At 47.9% G+C, this 15,620-nt stretch overlaps 1 protein-coding gene across 7 annotated transcripts in view; it reads left to right on the plus strand.

Moving 5' to 3' along the window:
* Positions 1–15,620, plus strand: part of TJAP1 (tight junction associated protein 1) — a 52,653-nt gene that overhangs the window by 19,469 nt on the left and 17,564 nt on the right. For 6 of the 7 annotated variants that reach the window (XM_075064242.1, XM_032770421.2, XM_032770422.2 and 3 more), the window contains 2 exons: positions 11,515–11,608; positions 13,533–13,585. The gene's annotated coding sequence lies outside the window, so the exon portion shown is untranslated. Of the gene's footprint in view, positions 1–11,514; positions 11,609–11,864; positions 11,915–13,532; positions 13,586–15,620 lie in introns of all 7 variants that reach the window. The other variant, XM_075064243.1, reaches the window with a different exon arrangement.

Below are 15,620 nucleotides of genomic sequence, written 5' to 3' on the forward strand. Positions count from 1 at the left end.
CAGGTTCCACGACCTGAAATTGCCCAGAACCGGACACACACGCCACGACCACTAACCACGCAGAAGTAGAGCACGAGAAACTTCTTGGCTGCCACAACACACCTGTTAATGCATCCCAGAATCACGTTTGCTTTTTTTGCAACAGCATCACACTGTTGACTCATATTTAGCTTGTGGTCCACTATAACCCCTAGATCCCTTTCTGCCAGTCTCTTCCCGTTCTGTATGTGTGAAATTGATTGTTCCTTCCGAAGTAGAGCACTTTGCATTTGTCTTTATTAAACTTCATCCTGTTTGTCTCAGACCATTTCTCCAAGCCTTCTGGTATGACAGTGACATTTCCCTAGTTTGCATATGAGAATGTCATGTGGAACTGTATCAAAAGCCTCCCTAAAATCACGATATAGTTAAAGCTTCCCCACATCCACTAGGCCAATTAGAGAAGGAAAATAGATTGGTTTGGCATGATTTGTTCATGAAAAATCTTTTGTGATAGCTATTATCCTGTTATCCTCTAGGTGCTTACAAATTGATTGTTTACTAATTTATTCCAGTATCTTTCCAGATATGGAAGGTAAGCTGACTGGTCTATAATTCCCTGCTTCTCTTTGTTCTCCTTTTTAACTGTAAGTACTGTTTGCGCCTTTCTCCAGTCCTCTGGGATTTCATGAGTTTGCAAAGATAATTGCTAAGGGCTCTGAGATTGCTTCGGCTAGTTCCTTAAATATTCTAGGGTGAATTTCATCAAGCCCGGTTTTTAAGTGTCTGGTCACACTTAACCATTTTGGTGAAAACTGAAGGAAAACAGGCATTAAACATATCAGCCTTCTTGATATAATCAATGATTAGCTCTCCTGCCCTGCTGAGTAGAGTATTTACATTTTCCTTCATCTTTCTCTTTCTCCTAATGTGTTTAAAGAACCTTTTCTTACTGTCTTTTATGTCCTTTGTTAGGCTAAGGCACAAAATGAGTTACACTTTTCTCATTCTGTCCCTGCATGCTTGTGCTAATCCTTTGTACTTGTCCTTAGCAATTCGTCCATGCTTCCACTTTTTGTAGGATTCCTTTTTGATTTTCAGATCGTTAAAGAACTCCTGATATAACCATTTTGGCCTCTGACTATTCTTTCTATCTTCCTTCATATTGGGATAGTTTGCTGATATGCCTTAATATTGTATTTTTGAGAAACTGCCAGCTTTGCTGAACTCCTTTTTCCCTTCAATTTTCTACCAGTGGGACTTTACTTGCCTGTCCTTAGAGTTAGCTAAAGTCTGCTTTTTGGAAGTCCATTGTTCTTATTCTGTTGCTCTCACTCCTTCCTCTCCTTAGAATGAGGAAATCTATTATTGTGATCACTTTCGCCCAAATTGTCTTCAGCCTTCAGAGGGGCAACCAATTCCTCTCTGTTGGTCCAAATGAAGTCTAAAATGGCTGGCCTCCTCCTTACTACTTCCATCTTCTGAAACAAGTTGTACCCAACTTTTCAATTGGATGTCTGGGTATTTACTCCCCCATTTTTCATCCTTTAACAGGAAATAATCACTGTGCATTTATTTTCCAGGCTTTGGGATACAGATTTACTGTAAAACCAGGAGGTCTTGTGGGATTTGGGGTCACTATGTTGTTCCCACCTCCAGTTCCTCCTGCTTGCTGGGTGGTGTTAGGAGGGGGCTGGGAGCGAAAAGGCCGTGACACTAAATGGGGGGGGAGGGGAGAGGTAAGAGGGCCCTATGCCTTTCCCTTCCCATCAGCCATAGTTCAGACATGTTGTAGGAATCACATAGCCAGTTCTTAAATTCAGTTTCCAGAGTTAACTTTCACACTGGGTTAGGGGGTGCTGATCTGCAGGGTTTGGGGTTCAGTGTTCTGGTCCAAAACCTAACTGCCTGGGGAAGCTCCTTGTGACTCAGGTGGCAAACTATTCGCATAAATAGCTAGGACTCCCCCTTGTAGGGTAGGGAGAAGAAAGCAGGGAGCCCAGCATGGCAGTAGATTACAATAAAATCTAAGCGCTGGTGTTCCTGTAGCCAATAGGATTGCTGTGGTTGCTTCCCCACACGGCAAATTCTGCAACCCAGAATTGTGGGATCCCTGGGGCCCTGCCCAGGGTGCCTATACTAAGTAGAAGGAATGAAAGCAAACAAGCTACTCTGCAAGTTTGGCCAACACGACCATCTGCAGCATCTCAGCAAGTCAGCAGCATCCAGCTGTTCTCAGCCCTCACGTGACTAGTGGAGTGTTAGTTCTATGAATGCATTACACTATGGCCCTTAACAAAAAGGGTAACTGTAACAGAGAGGTCTGGCCTGCGGGATCCCTGTTCCAAGACATGGCCACGTTAAGAATAGGTACTCTGGGGTACAGTTAGCAGACAGCTTGGGAATGGGGGCCAAGTGCCCAGACATGACAGTAATGGTCACTAGGTGAACAACTGCACTGAGCTCACTTGAGGGAGCCTAGACTCCAGAGAGAATTGGTGGGAGAACCTGGAGCAGAACCTGATCCCTGGCAAAGGTGAGCTAAGGAGTCAGTAATGACTACAGCATAGACCTAGGAAGGAGGGCTGTGCAGCCTCATCCCAAGGAAAAGCTGAAGAGCTGGAGGAAGCTGGTCACAGTGCCAGGAAGGTAGGTTCTGGCCACCCTGTCCCAAAGGTAGAGACGTTTGAGCCCAGGGAGGAAAAGGCCCTGGGAAGGAGAAGCCAGGGCAGCTTGTAGCTACAGGGAGCAGACAGCCCCGTTAATTTAGGGTTTCCAGAGCCGAGGAGTCCTGGGTGAAGGGTGGGTGTGGGTTCCCCCTATGCTGCCACCCTGGATGGGGTGCAGCAACCCCTGCTGTTAAGGGGAGGAAGAAGGGACAAACCAGAGCCAGGAGTGCTGGAAGTTGACTCCAGGGTGAGAAGAGTTGAAGAAGTTGTGTGCTTGACTCAAGTCTGAGACGGAAGATTGGTGTGTTCTTTTTGGACTTTGATTATCCTGGAAGGTGTGAACTTCTGTGACTTTGCCCTTTCGCTAAGTCGCTTCAGCAAGTGAAGTGGCCTGAAAGCAGAGTCACTGAAAAACCCAGGAGGGAAACAGAGGCAGGTGGACTGATGTGCTACTCTGCCAGGGCGCGTGCTCCGGGACTGCACCCTGCTACAGTAAACTTACTGCTCTATCATTTACAAGGCAGGGGGGAAATTCTGTGCCCGCTCCAGTGCTTGGCCTGTGCTCTGAGTCTGCTATGCCCAGAGTGTATTTTAGAATGCAGTGTCTTTTCTCCTCATTCTCGGTGTGTGGCATGTAGAAACTACTGCTCCCAGTAGGTCTGACTGCTGTGATCTAGGTGGCACATTGAGGTTGTAGGTCCCAGCATGCAATGAACTGCACTAGTAGCAGAGAAAGGAGTGGCCATGGACTGCATTGTAGAAGTCTGTGAGGAACACTTGGTCACCCCTGATGTGGAGACCTCACAGAGACTTCCCTGGTGTTAAGGGAGAAACATTCCTGACTGAAGAGAGGTGTGGGTGTAAGTCGTGTGATAGTGGCCACCAGCTCCACTCCATTGGAAGATTGGGCAGCAACTCCACTCAGCCCATCAAGAACTATTGCTGGCTGTGCATGAATGGAGCTTTTGTAAGAGATGTCCAGGCTGGTTGGGAGGGGGACAAGCCCATCTCACTGTCCTTACACAGCCTGGAAGTCTGTAGATTTTTAGCTTCGATTCATTGTATGCCATCTGTGTGCTCAGTGCTGTACAGACCATGGAATTGCCCCAGTCTGAGAAGCTTTCTAGGATGGCTAGCAGAGAGGATGGCTAAACTTTCCATAGAAATGCTTTTAAGTATGATTGGATATCACCTAGGCAATATGAAAGACTTCTAGCTGACTGTTGTTCGGGGGTTTTCTTTCAAGGAAGATGAGCTGCATGTTAGTTATCCCACCTGCTTTTGGAGAGAGCTTTTTCCTCCAGCGTAGAATCTGGAGAAAAGGGGAGACATTCCCATCGTGCCAGAAATGGACCTTTCCATTTAACTTTATAGCTGTTATCGTGGACATGCACTTAACTGTTCAGATACAGATACAGCTGTAAATCTACACAGAACAGCTAGGTCTGTACCATCCTCTGCCTCTCATGTCTCTGACCATCTGCTGGTAGAAAGGTAATTAAAACAAAAGAAGTCTTTCTGGGATGAAAGCCTAGAAGCAGAGAGAACTAAACTTGGTATAAATATCTCTCTCATTTTAGGTGGATCAGAGTTGATGCTTTATTTGTGCTTGTTTGGGATCCCAGGGCATTTCTGACTCATTGCTCTGCAGCTCAGTTTTGTGCCTATACCATGCACATTTGCCCTCTGTCCTTTACCTTAGATTATATATTTTCTGGTTACAGGTGTGCGTGTACACATGTATTACTTGCAAAAAACCCTACACTGATGCAACATTACATCTGAGTTTTAAATGAATGTCCTGCAGTAAATTCCAAAACAATTGTGGCTCTTCCCTTTCCCAAGCCAAACCTCCTGGAAACGAGGGGTTTTCTTGAGGTAAAAGCACTGGATGAAACCATATTTGCAGTCCATTCCCAGTTTTGGTATTGACTCACCTTGTGACTTTGTGGCAGCCTCTTCCATTCTTGGTGCCTCGGTTTCTCCAGCTGTGAAATGGGGATAGTTCCTGGTGGGTGGAAATGGTGAACGTGAATCTTTTAATGTTCAAGTGCTCAGGTAGGATGTGCTGCTGAAGTGCAAAATACTTGTCAATCAGTGGTTAAAGATAAAACACTTAACATCAAACATCAAAAGCGAATGCAGCATTATTAGGGTTAAAATTTTAAAAAAACAGATCAGGAACTAGCCAAATATGGGTCCCCCAGCAACTGTAACTCTTCCACTTGTGTACCTAGGTTGTGTTACACTGTGTGATCAAGGCTTCAGAATTCCCTCCAGAGCCACCAGCAATAGACTGGGCCATGTGCAATTAGTGCGACCTGTCCAGGTTTCTATATGAAGCGGAGGACTGTATCCAGCCAGTGAATGTCAAAGTCAGGCTCGTTGGAGTGCCACAGCTCTGGAATGAAGCTGGCTGCTGTTAAGAGCGATTCTGTTTCTTGGCATTTGCTTTTGCTTTGGCCATGCAGTGTTTAGCACCTGGCAGTATTAGCATTGGACTTAAGGCTTCCATGGTATCGGTAGTGTTCTCTTTGGTGGGCATTACTACAAGCTGCTATTTTTTTATGTGGGAGGGAAGAGTCTCCTTTAGCAGCCCAAGGTGATAAAAACATTTAATATTTTTATTAAAGCTAATGATACACAGATTAAGAAATGAGTGTCTATACATCTGGATATAGTGCTTAGATTATCCACAAATACAAAGTTTGTTTTTAAAAGTCATAAGATACATATAGTGCATAATCAGCAATAACCCAAATTAATGTGAATAGATCTAACAATACAGTTTAGATATTAGCATCCAAGTATTTGGGGACGTCACTTATTAAAAGTTACGTAGAGAGTTGGTTGTGGAAAGCAAATATAGCAATGAATGAAGATTATCCCTCGGTAGCTGGGAATTGTAGGGTAAGTATCAGAGAAGTATTTCAGTTACTTTCCTGACTGCACTTCTCATCGGTACTCCAGCTTATCCCTTCTGGTATTGCCGTTGGCCAGCGATGTGTTTTAGTCCTACACAGAACACTAGTTCTGTGGTGCCTTCTCTGTAGCTGCAGATGGAGATGTTTGAGGCAGTGTATTACAGCAAATATGTAAAGACCTGGAGTATCAGCATCCTTTAGTGTTGTGACAACTTACATGCTAGAGGATTATCTTAATGGTCCTTTTGGTCTTCTGTATTGTTATGGGGTGAGTGGCTATAGGTTTCTCAGAGAGTGCAAGACTGAGAGACTAGATAGAGGGGCTGCTGATCTAGATTGCTGTGAATTATACAAGATTTAGTGAATGTTATGCTGCCTGAGGAAAGACCAGGCAAAGCTTAACCTGTTCCTGGTTTATCTGATTTAGTGGTTTATTTTGGATTCCGTGCTCCAGGAAAGCAGTTTACTGATTTCTTCTTTCTCCCTCTTCTTCCCCTCTTATGCCCACTTACACAGCACAAGAGCTGGCAGAGCACGGGGAAAGGGGATTCCTGCTTGTTGAATTTTCAGAAATGTTCACCCACACTCGCTCACCGCTCTCCAGATAGTTTGCTTGCTGCAGCTGTTCCCTCACTGCTCATTGAGAGAGAATTTAGAACAATGGCTCTCTAAATTCCCTCCTGTGTTTTGCCAGCACTTGCCCAGAATACTGGGCCTCAGATCAACAATCACTTTATGCTGTCAGGGCCATCGCGGTTATCCCCTGGAACCTCTGACAGCTCACCTGCTCCCTGTGAACTGTTTGCCAAGGGAAATGTCTCCTTCAAGAGGCTTATGCTCAAACAGCTAAGTGTCCCTGCCTTGCTGCTGTTGCTGCTTCAGCATGAGGCTTAACAATGATTCTTTAGCTCTGCCTACAGAGGAGACATTTTAAAGATAGCACAGGTAAGAGGAGATTTGTTTGGGGGAGGGGATAAAAAACAGGGGCATATGTGTGAGGGGGAGGGAAAACAAATGTAAACTGGGAACTGGAGCAGAGAACTACTTGGCCAGCAGCCAGACCATCTTGTGAGATCTGAAGAGAGCACAGCCCAGTCTAAGCAGGATTGTGCTGGTTCAGTATATGGGTGGGATATCTTCAGTGAAAACCTTGCACATCGGGGAGTGGTGCAAATAATTCAGTAGATGGCACTCTTCTCTGAGCTAATGCTGAGTCTAACCATTAAAGATTCTTCAGTACTTTTCTTAAAAAAAAAAAAAAAAAAAAAAAGGCTTGTTGGAATGCTAGTTTTGGCATCCTGGCCAAATTTTAACTTGCCCCTCTGACATTCTCTCTGCATTTTGGTTGGGTATCAGGTTCTTTGCTTCCTGTCTTAACCTTTTGTGTAATGTTGCTGTTCAGCTGTTAATCAGCTGTTGCGTTTCACTCCAGAGGTGGCTGCCTGTCATTGTTGGATGGTTGTAGGGGGTGTGCACTATTGATCAGTTCAAGTTTATAAAAGGGTCTGGGATATAAGGTGCTGTACAAATTGATGATGATCAATCAATGCAGTAAGTACTAGGATACGTTCCTGATGAATGGAATACAGCTGAATTAGAAAACTTGTGATCTAGAAACAGCAGATTATAGGAGGGGAATACTAATGATGCTCACTTTGTAATATGGTAACACCCTAGTAAATAGAAAGAGCTGATGATTCTATTCCTATCATGTTTCTTTAAACAAATGTAACTGTTGTAATGATGGTTTTGTTTCTTATATTGACATGGCCTGGATTTGTAAACTTGTTAAAACTTAATAAATAAAACAGATCACAGGTTTTCTTTTTGAGTGGGAGGCGATGAGGGGAATTGTGAGGAGGTGTGATTCTGGTAACTTTACAAGGGGCTCTTCTGGAACACATTAGCTGGGCAGCCTATTCATGTTCCTGATCCTTCTTAGGGCTTGGCTACATTAGACATTTCAAAGCGCTGCCCCGGCAGCGCTGCGGGAGCGCTGCCGCGGCAGCGCTTTGAAGTGTGAGTGTAGTCAAAGCCGCAGCGCTGGGAGAGAGCTCTCCCAGCGCTGCTTGTAAACCACATCCCTTACGGGTGTAGCGTGCCAGCGCTGGAGCCGCGTCCCAGCGCGCCGCCCTATTTACACTGACACTTACAGCCCGCTGCACATCTCTGCCGCCGCTCAGGAGGGTGTTTTTCACACCTCCAGTTGCAGCCTGTGCTAAAGCTGCCAGTGAAGCCAAGGACCCTTACTCGGCAATCAAAGCTTTCATCGAGGGCTCTGTGATCTTCATTAACTTTGAAAATGTTAATATAATTAGGGTTCATTGCTTACGATGGCCAGTGGGACTCCCTTTGTTGATCCCTCTTGTGACCTGTGACAATGCTTGGGTGATGATGTCCACTAGCTATCAAGCATTACTGATATGACAAGAGCAGAGGAATGCATGAAATCCATGGAATTCCATTCCCATGACTGGCGTGGAGACAGACAGTTGTTTGGTAGTCCCAACCATGTGTTGTAGCATCTAGGATACACAAACGAGCATGGGTTAGTGGAATGCATGGTCTCTGTGCTGAGAGGCAACTACACCTTTACATATTTAGGCAATGCGCTACTTAGTAGGCAGAATGAATCACTTGCACCTTAATTCTAGCTGGATTCTCTAGTTGCTGAAGCAGTATTAGCCAGCTTTTCAAGAGAAGCCTCCTCTTTTGGATGTTAAACTTCCTTAATTAATACCCTTGCAGCCTTTCCTGCTATGGCCTGGACTTTGGGAACAGTTCTGTTCGGCTGATTTGTTTTTAGCTCAGCCAGTAATATATTCTCTGTCAGGCTCTCTTGCATAAAATTTCTAGCCAGCTCTTTACCTGGCCTGTCTAGTTGCTCCATTGTTTTCTGTATCCAGAGGGATGCGCGTGTTAGTTTGGATCTGTAAAGCAGCAGAGAATCCTGTGGGCACCTTATAGACTAACAGACGTTTGGAGCGTGAGCTGTTCTGGGGTGAGATACCCACTTCTTCAGACGATGGTAGTGGAACATTTCCAGGGAAGGCTATAGTATATGCTAGCACAGCAAGCCTAGAGATAACGAATCTAGTTAATCAGGAAGATCGGGCCCTGTATAGCAGTAGAGGCTGTGAAAACCAAGGTAGGAGAACTGGTTTCATGTATTGGCAAGCATTCACCAGTTCTTTGTTTAGTTCAGAGCGGTGATTAGGGTGTCAAATTCTGCAAAGAACCTGAAGCGCTCGAGCAGTTTCGCTTTGAAGTCTGTCCTGATTTTTTGCTGCAGGAATGGGCCATCTTAAGGTATGCTATATCAGTTGTGAGTCAGGGGTGGAAGTGTTCTCCTAAGGTTTTTGGTATATTGCCTTCTCATACTCTGATTTTGTGTCCATTATGCCTCTTCCATAGAGCTGTCCATTGTTTCGTGATGATAGCAGAGGGCATTGCTGGCAATATGATGGCGTATTTTACATTGGTGGAACGTGCAGGTGAATGAACCAGTGATGGTGTGGCTGATCTGGTTAGGTCCTGTGATGGTGTCGCTGGTGTAGATATGTGGGCAGAGTTGGCATCGAGGTTTGTTGCATGGATTGGTTCCTGAGGTAGAGTTACTATGGTACGGTGTGCAGTTGGTGGTGAAAACTCCATTGTTTTGAGTATCAGTATCTCCACAGACTCTTAGTCCCACCACTTGAGGCAGCTAGAGGCTACAACTGATGATAATATACCTGCAAGGCAGGGGGAGAGGACCTTTCGGCTCTCTTGCAGATGGGAAGGAGTTCATTTTCTTTGATCTTAGTAGAGTGAAACTGTTGCACACCAGAGTGATATGTAACCAGGTCAGTCACATCTCATTGGTCTCGAATAAAAGATTCAGCCCAAAACAGAGTGAAACTGCTGGATTAACAATGGTAACTAAATGCTTGGGACAGAGTAGCAATGGTGGCTTTCATTGGTGTATTTTGAGTTCTGAGCTTTGCGGGGTACCCTGGCCCATTGGTGTCTGGCTGCCCCAGGAATGCTTCTCTAGTGAAGCATTGTCTCAAGAGAAGACTGGATTGTGATCAGTGTAGATGCTGGAGCCCCCTTGGTATGAGAGAGGGGGAACTACCAGCAGGGAACGTTTCCTGGGAGTGTACCCCTTGACTCTGGAACGCTTTCCCAGTCCTCCCTCTTACCTGCCCCTTCTGAATTTGCTGGGCTGTAGAGTATACTGCAAAGACTGTTCTTTTATTACTGGAGCTGGCAGCTGCATTGTCAGGAGTGATGCTGATAGACCTTCTTGTGGCTCAGATGCTCTATAAACACAACGTTAATACAGTTCTGTGGAGCCTGCACAGTAGATGCAGGGAGCAGTTACTCTTCCAGTTCTCTGTTCTCAGTCCATTCCTGATGAGGGTGAGGATCTTCCTCCTACCCCTTCCCAGGCCCCAAATCATACATGACAGTCCTTCTGGTTGATGAGAGAAGGACATTGCAGTGAAGCTAATCGGCACTGCCCTATGCCCAGGGTAAGCATTAGCTGCAGGATACTGCACAGCATCATCATGGTGTGTCACTTGGGCAGATAGGAATGGGTTCAGGAGAAGGAAGGGAGCACCTGGAGTGGAAATGCAGCTAATGTTGGAAGCCAGGCTTGGGGACCTTGTCACTCGTGAATTACAACTTGGAAAACGGAGGCAGCTAGGATGATTTGGGTAGGAAGCAAAGTATATTCCTTTCAGAGCCCTAGGCTCCCTCAGCCTGAAGAGGAAGAGGTGCACCCCCTCCCCCTTGTGAGCATGGGGGGGGAAAGAGGGGAGAGAAGAGAACTATTCCCCAGCAGTTTATATAAATAGAATGAATTGCTCTGTTACCCTGAAATCCTCTGCCCTCTGAGTGTCAGGTGACCAGGCCCACACTGAATCTGATCACTGGGAGACTGTCTTGGAAGAATGGTAGCCCCATATGATCCTTCCCAGTGTGTTTGCATCTCTCAGTGGACTCTGACATGGGATCAGCATCATTGCAGACAGCAGCCCAGAAGAGGGGAGGGATTTAAATCTTGAGGAGCATTGCTTGCTGATAAGTGATAGCGAGGACAGATAAAAGGGACTGAGAGATTTAAGTTTCCTATTGCAATACAGATCTAATTAGAGTGGCCACAGACCTGGCTCATAGCCACCTCCTTCTGTGGCGTCAGGCCAAAGCTGTGATGCTCTGGGTCTGACACGCTTGGCTGCAGTATCAGGGCTGCACCTGAGATAGGGTTGCTGACAGCTTGGTGTGTATGGGGCTGAATCAGTGTATGCTGTGTGCCCAGTTCTGGCTGTTATCTCCATGCCTTTCAGCAGCCCATCTTCCCCTCCCTCAGAACAAACAGACCCATGTGTCAGCCTGTGTTTCCATTCCACTCTGAACTGAGGCCTGTTTCAGAGCTACTCCTCTGAATCCTCCCCTCTGATTTTGGAGAGCAAAGGGACAACCTAGATATTATGCCTGCGGGGCCCCAGCCATATTGCTGGTGAAGGATTAGGAAAGTCCGCTCACTTCCCCTTGGCTGCTATGGCAATTACTAACTTCTTAAAGTGTCAGAGAGGTTACACGCACCCCACTGTATAGGAATAAAATCAAGGGAGGAGGTGCAACTCTGCAGTCATTTCTGGAGTCATCCTGCCAAAAGCTGCATCAGGTCATTTAGCAATCCTGCTCCTGGTTTGAGGGGAGTGGATTTCTCAGTCTGCCTGGAATTCCCTGCTCCATGAGGGGATAATTGGAAAGCCCTTCCCTTTCCAGGACACAGTGGAGCCAATGAGCCTCTTGCACTGTGAAATTCTGCCACAGAGAAGCTGCCTGAAGCTGCCAACTCCAGCCCTGGTGCGTGGCTGTGGATTGGGGCACACATGCATGTGACGCAGATAAGTGATTGACGCCAAGTTTCCTTTCTCCTGTTTCAGGAGCCGTTCAGATGCTGCCAGATGCCACCAGAGGAGAGCTGATTTGGAGGCAGGCGGACAGGGAGATGTTTGGACGGGATGTCACTTTGGATCTGTGAGTCCTTGTTTTGAGGGACAGTTACTTGAGGGATAATGTGAATGTCAGAATGTCTCTGGAAGTTGTTTCAGACTGTAGAGTGGGTTAGGAATTCAAGGTGGGGTTGTCCTCCTCCCACCCCTTGATGGGGTGAGAGTGAGGAATGGCAGAGGTGCTGGATACCAGGGAAGGGAGGAGAATAGTCACAGTGAGACCAAGGAATTGCTGGCTGAGACGGCCAGACCTTTAACTTGTCTTCTGAACATCCCTGCAGTGGAGACCTCAGCAAGGACTCTCGTAGGCCATTCATAGCAGCTATAGCAGGTGAGACGGGAGGGAGCCTTCCTATGCCATACTGGTGGGTAGTCTCTTGGAGCTGTCGTCTGCCAGCAGTCACTGCCACAGCCAACCGAACAGGAGCTGTGCTGAGCACATCCCTGCTTGGAGTCCCCTATCTGTGGCTGAGTAGGTACGAGCTGTACTGAGCTGGTCTCACTTGCTGTCTTGTAGCTATGCTGGGGCCCTGGGGAGGGGTAGCTATGCCACTGTGAAGCTGTTTTTTCCTGTACTAGTTGAGGCCCAAGGACAGCACTGTAGTAGGCAACAGGGCCAGCCAGCTTGTTGGGGCTGGGCCAATGCCAGGGGAATCTCTTAAACTTGTTTCAGCAGAGCTCTGCTTGGTCGCTGCTGCCTGCCTGTTCTGTTCACCTTGTGTATGACACTCCCTCTGCATGTGTACAAACACTCCAGTCCTCAGCTCCTCGGGCTGGGTGCCACGGAGAGGGAAAGGTCTGCCGCAGAGGTGTGTGGGGAAGGGAGGGCCCCATGGAATTTCTGTAGTGCCTGGGGCAGGCAAGGAAATGACTGTCTAGCTAGGTTCTTATCTGGCTCCCATCTCCAGAGTATCTCAGTAAGTTTTGGTGTGATGGTTGCATAACCTGGGCTCTGGCCTTCAGAGCAGGCAGATGTCAGTCTCCTTATGTTTGTACTGTGTGTGTTTGTCGGGGAGCACCTCACCTCAGAGACCCCTGTAGAGTAGGGAGGGCTTTCGAGCTGTGGTGACTGTTGGCAGGAGCCAGAGAACAGCATCTTGTGTGTCTAAACTGGAGTAGTTTGTTCTTCTTTCTAATACAGAGGCCATGGAGCTGATAGGTTCCAGTGTGCAATGCCCCCTTTTGATCTGAATAAAAATCTGTTAGGTGCCACCACTGCAACCACTAATGTTGGATACGTGGATTAGCTAAATGTTTCTGCTAAAATGCTCAGCCGGGAAATAGTTAACATGGCCAAATCCATCACTATGCAGAGTTCAGTGTTAACTTCCCACTGAGGCGAATGGGAAAATGTGTCACTCTCTTAAGGGCCCCATTCCTGCTAGCGGCTTGCTTTTGCCATCACCATAAGCAGGAGTGGCCCCTTAGAGCTATTGTTTTGGCTCTGGGAAAGGCAGCACTGCACCAAGGTAACACTGGGAGGTTTTCTGCCCACTCCAAAGGACTAGAAACCTACCTTAACATCAAAGCATAGATTCTTCTGCACTGCTTTTGTGGCATCACAGGAGATATGGGGCTTCCTGCCTGTCAAGGAGATTCTGGGCTGTGGGGGAGAAGGGCCTGCCACTTCAGAAACTCATTTGTTTTATTTTAAAACAGGGTTGTGACTGGGCAGTAATGAGGGCTCTCCCTGGGGAACAAGGGGTGCCCAGCTTCCTCTGGCTGTCCCTCCTCTGACTGCTGAGTATGAGCCTTGAAGCAGGAGTTCCCACTGGGCTCACAGATGGGGACCAGTTCTTTCCCCTATCACATGGTCCCCCACAGACACATGAGAGCAGAGCATTGGGAGTGCTGCAGCCAGGCACAGATACCCACGTTTGGTTGGGCTGGGCCACTCAAGTGGTCTCTGGGGAGGGGGGTTGTTAAATTCTTTGTGTTCTCACCTGTAGGACATCTGAGTAAGTGTCCCCCCGCATGAGACTTCAACTCTGAGCGCAGGCTGGTAAGTGCTCCACCCATCATGGGCTACAGAGATTGCTGTAGGGTAACACCTACACAGGCACATGTCCATGCTTCCTAGCTGTGGGAGGAGGTAATAAGGAGACCCCTCTCGGTCACCTAGCTGCTGTGTGGCTAACATGAGCTGCCATCCAGTCAGGACTTAGCACCTCTCTCTGAGGAGAATGGAGGCCCTTCCGGCCAGGCAGGTCTATCACCCAGCTGATGTGCCTCAGCTCCTGCAATGAGCAGCAGAAGGAGAAGGCCCCAGTGGTTACCTCCCAGCAGTGTTGGTGTTTGTCTTGCAGAGTAGCACCCAGAAGCTCTAGTCAGGACTGGGGCCCGTTGTGCTGAGTGCTGTGCATATTCAAAGGTGCGCCTGGTTCCTGTCCCAAAGAGGGGAGGGCAAAATACGGCCCGCTTAACATTTCTGTCCTCACAACCTCCAGGCTGCTGAAAGTCCTGCAGCGCAGCAAGGCACTCAGGCAGGCTGCCGCTTTGGGAAGCAGCTGGCTGCTGGCCGCATGTCTCTGCACGCCCCTGGTTGGGGGTAGGCGGCTCCGCATGCTGCCCCTGCCCCCACCACTGGCCAATGGGAGCTGTGGAGATGGTGCTTGTGGGCACAGGCAGCGCATGGAGACCCGCTTCTGCCTCCCCCCAAGGGGTATGCAGAGACATGCCAGCAGCCAGCCGGTTCTGGGAGCAGTGTGGGGCCACGGCATGCAGGCAGCCTGCCTGGGCCCTGCTGCACTGCTGGCTGGGAGCTGCCTGTGGTAAGCACCACCTGGCCAGAGCCTGCACCTCATCCCTTCCTGCCCCCCAAGATGCTGCACCAGCCCAGACCTCCCTCCTGCACCCAAACTCCCTATCAGACCCCCGCACCCCATCCTGCAACCTCAGTTTTTGCACAAATTATTTTATTACATAGCATTGCAGTGGACAGGTTGAATTTTAAAATTTCATTAATATAGTAGAAATATGCGGCTTGTGATGACTTACCAAAATTTGTGGAGTGGTCCCCCTGCAAAAATTATTTCCACCCCTACTCTAGAAAGATAAGTGGTGCCCAGGTGGTGAGGGAGAGGGATACAGAGTGTGTGTTTCTACACATCCTATACCTTGGACTTGCTCTTCAGAACTATTAGAAATTGCCTCATCTGTCCTTTCCCAGGGCATCACAGCAAAGGTGAGCTCCAAGGATTTGATGGAAGAAGGGGTAGTGGCCTTACAGATCAGTTCAAAGAGGGCATTCCGGGCATATGAGAGGGCTTGTGGGAACTTCTGTGTTTGGCGAAGCAGAGAGTGATGCAACAGGAAATGATTATTGTTTTATATAATGGCTAGGAAGCTCAACAGGGACCAGGGCTCCATTATGCTAGGCACTGTACAAGCAAGGAACACACACAGTCCTTACCCAAGAGAGCTGGGAGTCTAGGTGTCAGACAGGACACAACAGAGCACTAGTGTGGGCATACAAATGAAGAGAACAATTGTGCACTGTGTGTTCTGTGGGCTGCAGGCTAGGAACCACGTTTTCAGGCAGGGAGGGGCACAGTGGGCATTGCAGAGATGATTAGGAACAGGAAGGCTTCAAGCCATTGAACTAATGGTTCCTGCTCTCCCTACGGGAGAGGGAATGATGCTCTGAAAGGAGCCAGGCTGGGAGGGCTCCTGCCGGCCCGGTAGAGCAGCTCCTGTCTATGAGGGAGACGGTTTAGTCTGAATTCAGGGGAGCTGGAGAGATGCCACACAAGTGCTGAAGGAAGGGGAGGTGCATGGGCACAGAATAGCGTTAGATTATCAGCGCTGGGAAACTAAGGTAAGGAGAAGGACAGCCGACGAGGGTGGGAAGAGGGAGGCTGTTCTGAGCATAGGGGTAGCTGTGTTACTTACCCCAGTACACGAAGAGAGGACAGACATGCCCTTGGCATTGGAAACATCAGCAGACACCTTCATTGCTGTGTGGCCTGCGGCACGCCTCACTCCGTGTCTTGTGCTTACTGAAATGGTGCAAGCCTGGATGGCAGTGAGAGCTTTCC

This window comes from Chelonoidis abingdonii, chromosome 3 (genome assembly GCF_003597395.2).
Source record: "Chelonoidis abingdonii isolate Lonesome George chromosome 3, CheloAbing_2.0, whole genome shotgun sequence".
In the NCBI taxonomy this organism is placed as follows: Eukaryota; Metazoa; Chordata; order Testudines; family Testudinidae; genus Chelonoidis; species Chelonoidis abingdonii.